Source organism: Nothobranchius furzeri, chromosome 7 (genome assembly GCF_043380555.1).
Source record: "Nothobranchius furzeri strain GRZ-AD chromosome 7, NfurGRZ-RIMD1, whole genome shotgun sequence".
NCBI classification, from domain to species: domain Eukaryota; kingdom Metazoa; phylum Chordata; class Actinopteri; order Cyprinodontiformes; family Nothobranchiidae; genus Nothobranchius; species Nothobranchius furzeri.
In genome coordinates this window covers 2,669,851-2,682,252 of record NC_091747.1, presented here as the reverse complement: position 1 = coordinate 2,682,252, position 12,402 = coordinate 2,669,851, and the positions used below count along the sequence as shown (strand labels likewise).

The following is a 12,402-nucleotide window of genomic DNA, read 5'->3' as shown; positions in this document are numbered from 1 at the left end:
AGCCTGACCTCTCTAGGAAATTCAGAAGCCAAGTTATAAGCCCACAAAGGTGTAACTGGACTACTTCTTTAAAGTGGCACCAGGCCCGGTGACCTTTGGGACAAGGTTTGACCCCCTATAGGAATGTGCGATCATCATGAAACGTTCAGATCACTTACAACTCAATAGATTCTACCTTCTTGTAACGTTTCAGCCTGAATGGACCTTGTTTTCACACAAATGGACCCAGAATGATGTGAAATTGTGCTTTGTGCAACATAATTCTGGGTGCCATTTACAAACCATAAGTGCTAATGACTCCATTCCTTTTTGTGGTTGTAGGGGCTGTTGATTGGAGTACTCTGAAACAAACCTGATCACTCTAGGACATTCAGAAGCCAAGTTATAAGCCCACAAATGTGTAACTGGACTACTTCTTTAAATTGACACCAGATCCAGTGACCTTTGGGACATGGTTTGACCCCCTTAGGAAAGTGCTATCATCATGAAACGTTCAGATCACTTACAACTCAATAGATTCTACCTTCCTGTAACGTTTCAGCCTGAATGGACCTTGTTTTCACACAAATGGACCCAGAATGATGTGAAATTGTGCTTCGTGCCACATAATTCTGGGTGCCATTTAAAAACCATAAGTGCTAATGACTCCATTCCTTTTTGTGGTTGTAGGGGCTGTTGATTGGAGTACACTAAAACAAACCTGATCTCTCTAGGACATTCAGAAGCCAAGTTATAAGCCCACAAATGTGTAACTGGACTACTTCTTTAAAGTGACACCAGATCCGGTGACCTTTGGGACATGGTTTGACACACTTAGGAATGTGCGATCATCATGAAACGTTCAGATCACTTACAACTCAATAGATTCTACCTTCTTGTATCGTTTCAGCCTGATTGGACCTTGTTTTCACACAAATCGACCCAGAATGATGTGAAATTGTGCTTCGTGCAACATAATTCTGGGTGCAATTTACAAACCATAAGGGCTAATGACTCCATTCCTTTTTGTGGTTGTAGGGGCTGTTGATTGGAGTACACTAAAACAAACCTGATCTCTCTAGGACATTCAGAAGCCAAGTTATAAGCCCACAAAGGTGTTACTGGACTACTTCTTTAAAGTGACACCAGGCCCGGTCACCTTTGGGACATGGTTTGACCCCCTATAGGAATGTGCGATCATCATGAAACGTTCATATCACTTACAACTCAATAGATTCTACCTTCTTGTAACGTTTCAGCCTGATTGGACCTTGTTTTCACACAAATCGACCCAGAATGATGTGAAATTGTGCTTCGTGCAACATAATTCTGGGTGCCATTTACAAACCATAAGTGCTAATGACTCCATTCCTTTTTGTGGTTGTAGGGGCTGTTGATTGGAGTACACTAAAACAAACCTGATCTCTCTAGGACATTCAGAAGCCAAGTTATAAGCCCACAAATGTGTAACTGGACTACTTCTTTAAAGTGACACCAGATCCGGTGACCTTTGGGACATGGTTTGACTCACTTAGGAATGTGCAATCATCATGAAACGTTCAGATCACTTACAACTCAATAGATTCTACCTTCTTGTAACGTTACAGCCTGATTGGACCTTGTTTTCACACAAATGGATCCAGAATTATGTGAAATTGTGCTTCGTGCAACATAATTCTGGGTGCCATTTAAAAACCATAAGTTCTAATGACTCCATTCCTTTTTGAGGTAATAGGGGCTGTTAATTGGAGTACTCTAAAACAAACCTGACCTCTCTAGGATATTCAGAAGCCAAGTTATAAGCCCACAAAGGTGTAACTGGACTACTTCTTTAAAGTGACACCAGATCCGGTGACCTTTAGGACATGGTTTGACCCCCTTAGGAAAGTGCTATCATCATAAAACGTTCAGATCACTTACAACTCAATAGATTCTGCCTTCCTGTAACGTTTCAGCCTGATTGGACCTTGTTTTCACACAAATGGACCCAGAATGATGTGAAATTGTGCTTCGTGCAACATAATTCTGGGTGCCATTTACAAACCATAAGTGCTAATGACTCCATTCCTTTTTGTGGTTGTAGGGGCTGTTGATTGGAGTACACTAAAACAAACCTGACCTCTCTAGGACAATCAGATGCCAAGTTATAAGCCCACAAATGTGTAACTGGACTACTTCTTTAAAGTGACACCAGATCTGGTGACCTTTGGGACATGGTTTGACCCCCTTAGGAATGTGCGATCATCATGAAACGTTCAGATCACTTACAACTCAATAGATTCTACCTTCTTGTAACGTTTCAGCCTGATTGAACCTTTTTTTCACACAAATGGACCCAGAATGATGTGAAATTGTGCTTCGTGCAACATAAATCTGGGTGCCATTTAAAAACCACAAGTGCTAATGACTCCATTCCTTTTTGAGGTAATAGGGGCTGTTAATGGGAGTACTCTAAAACAAACCTGACCTCTCTAGGATATTCAGAAGCCAAGTTATAAGCCCACAAAGGTGTAACTGGACTACTTCTTTAAAGTGACACCAGGCCCGGTGACCTTTGGGACATGGTTTGACCCCCTATAGGAATGTGCGATCATCATGAAACGTTCAGATCACTTACAACTCAATTGATTCTACCTTCTTGTAACGTTTCAGCCTGATTGGACCTTGTTTTCACACAAATGGACCCAGAATGATGTGAAATTGTGCTTCGTGCAACATAATTCTGGGTGCCATTTACAAACCATAAGTGCTAATGACTCCATTCCTTTTTGTGGTTGTAGGGGCTGTTGATTGGAGTACACTAAAACAAATCTGACCTCTCTAGGACATTGAGAAGCCAAGTTATAAGCCCACAAATATGTACCTGGACTACTTCTTTAAATTGACACCAGATCCGGTGACCTTTGGGACATGGTTTGACCCCCTTAGGAAAGTGCTATCATCATGAAACGTTCAGATCACTTACAACTCAATTGATTCTACCTTCTTGTAACGTTTCAGCCTGATTGGACCTTGTTTTCACACAAATGGACCCAGAATGATGTGAAATTGTGCTTTGTGCAACATTATTCTGGGTGCCATTTACAAACCATAAGTGCTAATGACTCCATTCCTTTTTGTGGTTGTAGGGGCTGTTGATTGGAGTACACTAAAACAAGCCTGATCTCTCTAGGACATTCAGAAGCCACGTTATAAGCCCACAAATGTGTAACTGGACTACTTCTTTAAATTGACACCAGATCCGGTGACCTTTGGGACATGGGTTGACCCCCTTAGGAAAGTGCTATCATCATGAAACGTTCAGATCACTTACATTTCAATAGATTCTACCTTCTTGTAACGTTTCAGCCTGATTGGACCTTGTTTTCACACAAATGGACACAGAATGATGTGAAATTGTGCTTCGTGCAACATAATTCTGGGTGCCATTTAAAAACCATAAGTGCTAATGACTCCATTCCTTTTTGGGGTAATGGGGGCTGTTAATTGGAGTACTCTAAATTAAACCTGACCTCTCTAGGATATTCAGAAGCCAAGTTTTAAGCCCACAAAGGTGTAACTGGACTACTTCTTTAAAGTGACACCAGGCCCGGTGACCTTTGGGACATGGTTTGACTCCCTATATGAATCTGCGATCATCATGAAACGTTCAGATCACTTACAACTCAATAGATTCTACCTTCTTGTAACGTTTCAGCCTGAATGGACCTTGTTTTCACACAAATGGACCCAGAATGATGTGAAATTGTGCTTCGTGCAACATAGTTCTGGGTGCCATTTACAAACCATAAGTGCTAATGACTCCATTCCTTTTGGAGTAATGGGGGCTGTTAATTGGAGTACTCTAAATTAAACCTGACCTCTCTAGGATATTCAGAAGCCAAGTTTTAAGCCCACAAAGGTGTAACTGGACTACTTCTTTAAAGTGACACCAGGCCCGGTGACCTTTGGGACATGGTTTGACGCCCTTAGGAATGTGCGATCATCATGAAACGTTCAGATCACTTACAACTCAATAGATTCTACCTTCTTGTAACGTTTCAGCCTGATTGGACCTTGTTTTCACACAAATGGACCCAGAATGATGTGAAATTGTGCTTCGTGCAACATAATTCTGGCTGCCATTTACAAACCATAAGTGCTAATGACTCCATTCCTTTTTGTGGTTGTAGGGGCTGTTGATTGGAGTACACTAAAACAAACCTGATCTCTCTAGGACATTCAGAAGCCAAGTTATAAGCCCACAAAGGTGTAACTGGACTACTTCTTTAAAGTGACACCAGATCCGGTGACCTTTGGGACATGGTTTGACCCACTTAGGAATGTGCTATCATCATGAAACGTTCAGATTAGGGCTGCAACAAACGATTATTTGGATAATCGATTAATCGGATGGGGTCTCGACACGATTAATCGATTAATCGGATTACATGGGGAAATTTTTAAAAACTGCTAGGGAAACGTTATTTCTCTCCTTCCTTCACTTTATTTAACAAAACATTATTAGAAAACAGTTCAATAGCAGAAAAACAACATACCATCACCTAAATTGTCTCATAAGGTGTATAGACAGAGACCCTAAGCTACATCTATCTGTGACCTAAAATGCTTGGTCCAAGTTAAACAGCTTAAGGGCAATTCTCATCTGTTTTGTTTGATCTCATCTGTTGACATTTATTTTAAATGTAATTAAACATAGGCCGTGAATTAATCAAAATTGATCACTATTTCCAAAAATGACTGAAAAAATACCAAATAAAACAAAAGTAAATGAATGCCATCCTCCTTGCGTTGATGCCCTGGGCAACTGCCATAAAGTCACATCAAGAAATGCTGCTGATCATTCCAATGATCCCAAATAGACTCACATTAGGCCACATGAAAGCAACTGAACCCAAAAATATATTAACCAGTATATAACTGCACTCTCACACAACACGCCTGCAGCAACAGTTAGGACTCCTCCCTCCCTTTTAAAAGCGTTTTTGCTTCTGAGGACATTGTGGTTGTAAAACCACATGCTAGTCTGGCCCCGGTGTGATCAACCAGTTTCTGCGGGAATGTGACGGCGGAACCAGGGCCAGATTAACACTTTGTTGTACCCTGGGCAACAATATTCAAGGGCTCCATCATCACGACCCAAGGATCACCATAATGTGGTCACATACAGAATATTTTACTGTAATGTGCAGTAAATATACTCAATACTTGAATGCCTGACAACACGTAACCCGCCCAGAGTAACATTTGACCCACCTCGTGTGGACTGACCAATGAGGAAAGGGTCTTAACTTGAGGCCCTCTCTTCATTGGTCATTCTGCATGAGACTGACTCTCAACTGACGTTCAGTCGTAGGCAGCGATGCGTCTCTGTGCAGCGCAAAAGCCCGAGTGGACAGTTTGTTTAATGTAGGGTGACCATATTTCCATTTCCAAACAAGAGGACAGGGATCTGTGCCTATGACGTCACACTATGGCAACGCCACACAAACCATGTTGGGACCCATTTTTTGTAAGAACTAAATTAATATCAGATTCTGCCAATTAAAGGGCTCTAAAACAATTCATATGTAAATATTTTGCATATTTAATGCAAAATCTAATTTTTCTGCTTTAGTGCTGCAACAAGGTTTTATTAATAATAAATTATAATACCTTTTGTTTTACTACAGCATCGGTAAGCTTCCTATGCACAGATTATTAAGGATGCTTGTTTCAGCTGTGAGATTAGACGATAGGATCAATGAAAAAATAAGTTGTCACACACTCCATGGAAACTTTCAGAGAATCCACAAATAGTGGCTTTCACATGGTTTTGTTACTTTTTGCAAGTTTAGAAAAGAAGCAGATGAGACAGCATGTCTGATAATTTAGTTTTTCATCTGATAATATTAGAACATGTCAGTAATGTCTGAGGGGCTTTTATAAACACCATATAACTAACACTACTGGAGAGGGCATGAATTACACTGAGGCTTCTGGGGAGCCCAGTTATTGGGGGGGTGGGGGGGGGGCATTTTGCCTTGGCCCCCAAAATGTCTTGAAACGGCCCTGGGTGTGTGACTGAGTTTTGAAGGTGATCTGAATTGTATCAGATGTATAAATATTACATGTGTATAACTTATTGTTTTTTACTGGTAAAAACGTGTAGTGGAGATAAATCTACCTACATTTTACTTTTCAACACTTTGTTTTGTTTTCTTGTTTTTATTGAACTATTTTCCTGTCCTGTCTGTCCCTCATCTTCCTGCATCTCCTCTTAATTCTCCAGAAAAACTGCTGCCTGGATTATTACCTTTTCACCTCATCAGTTACTTTTGAGCAGATCAAAGGGATCTCCTGACCATAAAGCGGAGAGCGCGTTTTCGACGCTGCGTGAGGTGAAATCACCGCAGCACAGGTGATGAGCTCCGCAGTAGCGCGCTTCAGGCACAAATAAGACAGAAAATAGAGAACATGTGCAGACATGAACGATCGTGTGCTAATTATAGTTTTTTGGTTGCGCCACTTTGAGAATGGACCGTGCGCTGGAAGCAGCTGCTTGGATCACTGTGCAACAATGCGGAACCGGTTCGCAGCAGCGCAAGTCTGCCGGCTCTCCCTCACGCTGATCTGCAGCTACCGGCTCTCCCTCACGCTGATCTGCGGCTCTCCCTCGCGCTGATCTGCCGGCTCTCCCTTGCGCTGATTTGCCGGCTCTCCCTCGCGCTGATCTGCGGCTCTCCCTCCCGCTGATCTGCGGCTCTCCCTCGCGCTGATCTGCCGGCTCTCCCTCGCGCTGATCTGCCGGTTCTCCCTCGCGCTGATCTGCGGCTCTCCCTCCCGCTGATCTGCCGGCTCTCCCTCACGCTGATCTGACTTGCTCTGGTCTGCGCGCAACGGCGGGCGTGAAGGGGGGGGGGTGCTTTTGGAAGAGTTGTGCGACACAACGAATCGATGACGCAATTCGTTGCCAACGCTTTTAGTAATCGATTTTCATCGAATTTATCGATTCGTTGTTGCAGCCCTAGTTCAGATCACTTACAACTCAATAGATTCTACCTTCTTGTAACGTTTCAGCCTGAATGGACCTTGTTTTCACACAAATGGTCCCAGAATGATGTGAAATTGTGCTTCGTGCAACATAATTCTGGGTGCCATTTACAAACCATAAGTGCTAATGACTCCATTCCTTTTTGTGGTTGTAGGGGCTGTTGATTGGAGTACTCTGAAACAAACCTGATCACTATAGGACATTCAGAAGCCAAGTTATAAGCCCACAAATGTGTAACTGGACTACTTCTTTAAATTGACACCAGATCCGGTGACCTTTGGGACATGGTTTGACCCCCTTAGGAAAGTGCTATCATCATGAAACGTTCAGATCACTTACAACTCAATAGATTCTACCTTCCTGTAACGTTTCAGCCTGATTGGACCTTGTTTTCACACAAATGAACCCAGAATGATGTGAAATTGTGCTTCGTGCAACATAATTCTGGGTGCCATTTACAAACCATAAGTGTTAATGACTCCATTCCTTTTTGTGGTTGTAGGGGCTGTTGATTGGAGTACACTAAAACAAACCTGATCTCTCTAGGACATTCAGAAGCCAAGTTATAAGCCCACAAAGGTGTAACTGGACTACTTCTTTAAAGTGACACCAGGCCCGGTGACCTTTGGGACATGGTTTGACCCCCTATAGGAATGTGCGATCATCATGAAACATTCATATAACTTACAACTCAATAGATTCTACCTTCTTATAACGTTTCAGCCTGATTGGACCTTGTTTTCACACAAATGGACCCAGAATGATGTGAAATTGTGCTTCGTGCAACATAATTCTGGGTGCCATTTACAAACCATAAGTGCTAATGACTCCATTCCTTTTTGTGGTTGTAGGGGCTGTTGATTGGAGTACACTAAAACAAACCTGATCTCTCTAGGACATTCAGAAGCCAAGTTATAAGCCCACAAAGGTGTTACTGGACTACTTCTTTAAAGTGACACCAGGCCCGGTCACCTTTGGGACATGGTTTGACCCCCTATAGGAATGTGCGATCATTTGAAACGTTCATATCACTTACAACTCAATAGATTCTACCTTCTTGTAACGTTTCAGCCTGATTGGACCTTGTTTTCACACAAATCGACCCAGAATGATGTGAAATTGTGCTTCGTGCAACATAATTCTGGGTGCCATTTACAAACCATAAGTGCTAATGACTCCATTCCTTTTTGTGGTTGTAGGGGCTGTTGATTGGAGTACACTAAAACAAACCTGATCTCTCTAGGACATTCAGAAGCCAAGTTATAAGCCCACAAATGTGTAACTGGACTACTTCTTTAAAGTGACACCAGATCCGGTGACCTTCGGGACATGGTTTGACCCCCTATAGGAATGTGCAATCATCATGAAACGTTCAGATCACTTACAACTCAATAGATTCTACCTTCTTGTAACGTTACAGCCTGATTGGACCTTGTTTTCACACAAATGGACCCAGAATGATGTGAAATTGTGCTTCGTGCAACATAATTCTGGGTGCCATTTACAAACCATAAGTGCTAATGACTCCATTCCTTTTTGTGGTTGTAGGGGCTGTTGATTGGAGTACTCTGAAACAAACCTGATCACTCTAGGACATTCAGAAGCCAAGTTATAAGCCCACAAATGTGTAACTGGACTACTTCTTTAAATTGACACCAGATCCAGTGACCTTTGGGACATGCTTTGACCCCCTTAGGAAAGTGCTATCATCATGAAACGTTCAGATCACTTACAACTCAATAGATTCTACCTTCCTGTAACATTTCAGCCTGATTGGACCTTGTTTTCACACAAATGAACCCAGAATGATGTGAAATTGTGCTTTGTGCAACATAATTCTAGGTGCCATTTACAAACCATAAGTGCTAATGACTCCATTCCTTTTTGTGGCTGTAGGGGCTGATGATTGGAGTACACTAAAACAAGCCTGACCTCTCTAGGACATTAAGAAGCCAAGTTATAAGCCCACAAATGTGTAACTGGACTACTTCTTTAAATTGACACCAGATCCAGTGACCTTTGGGACATGGTTTGACCCCCTTAGGAAAGTGCTATCATCATGAAACGTTCAGATCACTTACAACTCAATAGATTCTACCTTCCTGTAACATTTCAGCCTGATTGGACCTTGTTTTCACACAAATGAACCCAGAATGATGTGAAATTGTGCTTTGTGCAACATAATTCTAGGTGCCATTTACAAACCATAAGTGCTAATGACTCCATTCCTTTTTGTGGCTGTAGGGGCTGATGATTGGAGTACACTAAAACAAGCCTGACCTCTCTAGGACATTAAGAAGCCAAGTTATAAGCCCACAAAGGTGTAACTGGACTACTTCTTTAAAGGAGACATAACATGAAAAACCCACTTTTTTATCCATTAACACGGTGTGTTTCACATTTTAAGTGTCTAAGTGAGCAAAAAGGCTTATATTATTCACTGGAGTTGCTATTTAGATATTTAATAATTAAGTTTTGGGCATATTTGTCCACCCGTTCAGTTTTTACATTATCTATTACATCAGTAATTAATTTAGTGAGGATAACTACCAAATATGGTAATGGCCCTCGGCTAAACACAGAGCCAATCCGCCATTTTTTCTTCTCGCTAAGATTTTTTGTAGTCCTATTGGAAAAATGCAGAATGTCTGGTTATTTTAGCCACACACAGCTCAAAACTGTTCCTCGTTTTAAGGAAGGGTGGTGTGGCAGTATTTAAACCCAGGAGCTGATGACACTACTGCTAAAAAAAACACAGAAGAAAAAGTAGTGTGTTTGCGTTTGTTTGTTTGTTTGTGTGTGTGTGCGTGCGCGCGCGCGCGCGTGGTTCGTTCGTTCTGTCTCCAGGCTAGTGGCTAAGTACTGAGGGCTTCATCTATCTAAAAGGAGTTATTTCCATCTGAATTTGGCAGCACCGGGACACAGCAGCAGAGCGGTAAGCTTCATATCACTCTAAAATGTCGACAAACTTTACTTTAGATTTACGGGCATTAGCAGCACTAAAGCGTTAGCATCCGGCTTGCTATCGCTAGCACAGTATGCTAGTAAAGTTAGCACCCAGATTAATGTGGATTTGGCTGATTTTCGTGGAATAAAACTTTATTTCTGATCAACGCCTTATTTTACACCAGATGATAACCTCCCACTGATTGTAACAGCAGAGAGCCTGTGTGTTATTCTACATGAGTGTGATATAATCTTAGCATCCAGTAAATAAAGTCCCATATCAGCTAAAATGCAGCGTGACAAAGTCATTAAAGTGCGTCAACACAGTGGATTTAATAGAGTTTTAAAGAACGATCTCTAAGTGAAGTGAGGTTAGTTTTTTGTCTCACTGCAGATATAAAAACTAACTCTGCATCAGTCAGACGCAGCAAAGCTCACCGTCTGTATGAGCGTGAGCGTCGGAAAGCTGATAAAATTGGCTGTAAAATAATTAAAACAAAGTAAAAATGTTCCTTTGCTTTTTAGAGTCCACATCCAGAAGACTGGAGCCGTGTTTCACTGACAGGCTGTCAGACTAACGCCCTGATGAGCTCAGCTGGGACAAACTGGTCTGATGTTTAGGTAAGTGAAGATCTGCTTCTCCAAGGCCTTGAGATGCTAGTAAAAAATAATTTAGCCAGCTTGCTAATGTTACTTTTCTTCTCCTCTAAGGAACACAGAACGTTCAGATGTTGGCGTTTCACGTCACCTACTGAGGAAGGAGACCCACCAGTAAAGAGATGGTAGCTGGACCAGACCAAAGTGAGTGATGACACACCTCAGCCACCCTCATCATTAAGAACACCTCACTCCCTGAATCACTCCGTCTGATGACAGCAGAGTGATTTATTTGATGTTTTACTTGTTTAGTCTGTTTAGAAATTATTGAATTACATTATTTTCTGTAATCGACCATCTGATCTGGATGTGTGCAGAATAACTTTCCCCAAATTCAGCAGCAGCTGGCCTACAAAAACAGCTGCAGCATGTAGTAAGTCTGTCTGCACTGCTCTCTAATGAGCTTCCTTTCATAAGGAATCATTCGTATAATTTTAGTGTCACTATTTTATCACATTTGTAAGAAAATATGAAGTCACTGCAGCAAAGTGAACTTGTAAACAAAGTAAACCAAAACAACACAAACGTGACTATAAACATGAAAGCTAAAGAAACAACTTTCCTAAAGCTGCTTGTAAACAAAATATGTCATTAAAGTTATTGTCTATCATTGCAGAATATGGCGATGACATCATGGAACTGGTCTTTGGAAAAGTTTTCCCTGAACCAACTCCGTTTCTAGATGAGGTAGAGAAGATCTGCATCTCACCAACTCTCTGGTCTCAGTATTCAGACAACGGAGGTCTCCCACTGTTGTCCAGGACCAGTTTGAAGCCCACATACTGCCCCTCCCTCATCATCAGGAAACATCAATCCGTATCCTGAGGACAACAGAAGACGGCAGGAGGACAGGAACTCTGAGACCTAGATACCACCAGCACCGGGACACAAAGCACCTGTGTGCACAACGCCTGTTTTAACTACTAAAGCCTGTTTATTATATTGTTCTACTTATTTGCTGTGAGGTTAATACTTAGAAAATTTGTATATTAATGTAAACAATAAAAAAAATCACTGATTGTATGCTTTCTTTTAGATGTAATGGTCCAAACTCAGCCTTGTAGACATTTATTGCATCCTGTAGGTAAATACACAGAACAGGCTCAGGTCCAGGATGACCCAGCATGCTCTTCTTCCATTCTGGCTGTTAGGGATTGTATCAATAACTCAATGCCTACTGATGTTTTCACCTAACGGTATTTATTTAGAATGCAGGTAAGATTTAACTATATTTGTTAGCAAAGCAGACTGATCTTGGGAATTTCACTGCAGCACTGATGTCCACCTATCTGTACACATTAGAGAGAATTACCACTTTACAGCTATAAACACATTTAATAAAGATATAGGCTACGCATTGCAGACAATAAAAACAAAGTTGTAAGCATTAGAATTATAATGATGATATTAAAGAACACTTGGAGGAATGTTCTTTATTTTTGACTAGAATCTCAACTCTTTAAATTAAAATGTAACTGCTTTTTATCCATTTTCAGCCATTAAGACACCCAATATAAAATAAGACTACTTATAAAATTATTTATAATTATATGTATGTATATAGATAGAGATCTTAATAAAATATATTCTTTGAATGGTGTTTTAATGAGGTGTATCATTTTTTTAAATTTTTTTTACAGAAATAAGCAAGCAGCATTCCTTGTGTGTGTGTGTGCGCGCGCGCGTGTGCCTGCTCGCTTGTCCCTCCGTCGGCCGTGACGGGTGTGTGTGAGTGACTACAGACAAATGCATGAGAGAGTTAGCAGCCATGAAACAGCTTGATGAAC

The 12,402-nt window shown here is 41.3% G+C and overlaps 1 long non-coding RNA gene across 2 annotated transcripts; it reads left to right on the top strand.

The window, feature by feature from the left end:
* The first annotated feature begins 9,364 nt into the window (after positions 1 to 9,364).
* Positions 9,365 to 11,638, top strand: LOC139070632 (uncharacterized). Of its 2 annotated transcripts, XR_011521117.1 has the most exons (4): positions 9,365 to 9,947; positions 10,484 to 10,579; positions 10,670 to 10,759; positions 11,232 to 11,638. It is a non-coding gene; the product is annotated as an uncharacterized lncRNA (long non-coding RNA). The 2 variants fall into 2 exon arrangements; XR_011521116.1 differs by having other exon boundaries at positions 9,365 to 10,579.
* The last annotated feature ends 764 nt before the right edge of the window (positions 11,639 to 12,402 follow it).